The 1,593-nt window shown below is 44.1% G+C and overlaps 1 protein-coding gene across 1 annotated transcript in view; it reads right to left on the bottom strand.

The window, feature by feature from the left end:
- The window catches only part of LOC109541898 (putative ferric-chelate reductase 1 homolog), a gene marked incomplete at its 3' end in the record, with an annotated part of 23,308 nt that overhangs the window by 11,957 nt on the left and 9,758 nt on the right, over nt 1–1,593 (bottom strand).

Below are 1,593 nucleotides of genomic sequence, written 5' to 3'. Positions count from 1 at the left end.
GCTCGAACTTAACGCTAAGCATAACCTTAAGTCTCTACTTAAGAACCCTACTTAAGAACTTAAGAACTTACTTGAACACGACGGGTCCTTCAAAGCCGGGTGGCGGCGCCCATTGCACTTCTATGCTATTCTTATCGCTGGGCGAGTTATGCGTTATAGAATCAGCAGGATCGTGGCAGTCCAGCGGATGGCCTTCGTTGATCGAGGCAGAATCGAACTGGCCAAGCACCTGCCTGCAACCCCAGTTGTTTTTCGCACGAATCTTTGATTGGATCGTGATTGCTTACCCATCAGGGGTGCGGCCCTGCATCAAGAAGCCCTGAAATGGTATCCCCAGGCCTGAGGTGACTGTTATCATAACACGCCCTCCGAGGCGTCTAGGGTGGACCTCATAGGGGCTAATGCCCCCCTGCGGTCGAATTCCTCCTCCATGGTAGGGCGTCATGGTGTGGCAAACTTGCTCAGAGTTTGGGGCGCCTTGTGGTAAGGCCCATGTCAGGGTGAGGGTAGTGAGGAGGAGAATATGTGGGAGAACTGTCGGCATCTTGGGGGTCTAGAATGAAATCGCAAGGTTGAGGTTGAAAAACTTATTGGTTGCTGATCTCTTGCAGTTTGCAAGGTTCATTAGTTTAAGCAAAAATGAATGTGTTCATTCGCCACGCCGATCCGCCACGCTTCAGAGCAACAATGAACCTGCCAGTTGTTAATTATTAAGTTCATAGTAGCGCTAAAAACCATAAATCAGTGTAATTAGCATTTTATGCTTGCAATTCTCGTTTTTGATCAGCGAGGTTATTTTTAGTCGATGAAAGTTGCTGGTTATTATCTAATTTGTGCTGCCGATATGTTCAAAGAACCAATAATGATCAGGCAGCAGGAATATGAAGGCAAATGCTCTGAATCAGTCGCATATCCTTCACTTAACCCATACGTGAGTCACATTTCAAGGGAATTCCGCATTTTAAAATATTCCTGATGATGACCCTGACCACCATGACCAGCAGGTCTGGGCTAAATCGTGGTGCGTTCCAACGATACGATCTACCCACATAAATTGATCGGTCTGACTTAATGTTCAGCGTTTTTTCACAATGTTTACGATCTTAAATTGCTATTAGTTTCCTGGTTGTTTCGCTCCGCATCAGTTGAAAAACTCAGACGAGAATAACATGGTTTGAAGCTCCAATAAACGTGCCAAGGCTAGATGAAATTTGAAGACCATATCAAGATTTGTGATCGCGATTCGGAGGAATCCTTCTGGGAAACCCCGCGCAAATCTAAAACTTCTTCAATTCAAGTATTTTTTGAGAAAACTGTCAACATTTGCAACTCGATGGTTCACTTTCTCAAAAGGTCATTTATTTCTCTCTAGAATGATGTAAAAATTAGCGTTCTTGCTCATTTTGCCTCCGAGATATGAGCAAAAATGGAACGGAAAACATGAAATTTTGGCATAATCTTGCACCTAAGTGTTTGCTATTCATATTTCGCTTTCTGGGTCAAAACTACTCGAATTTCCTCACTCATGTTGTTACGACTGAATCGGCTTTTCAATTCTCTATCCAACGATGCCAAAACGAATTCTGTGGCTCG

Source organism: Dendroctonus ponderosae, unplaced genomic scaffold, assembly GCF_020466585.1.
Source record: "Dendroctonus ponderosae isolate FM_Combo_2020 unplaced genomic scaffold, Dpon_F_20191213v2 Dpon_F_20191213_6, whole genome shotgun sequence".
In the NCBI taxonomy this organism is placed as follows: Eukaryota; Metazoa; Arthropoda; class Insecta; order Coleoptera; family Curculionidae; genus Dendroctonus; species Dendroctonus ponderosae.
This window is presented reverse-complemented; position numbering and strand designations above follow the sequence as displayed.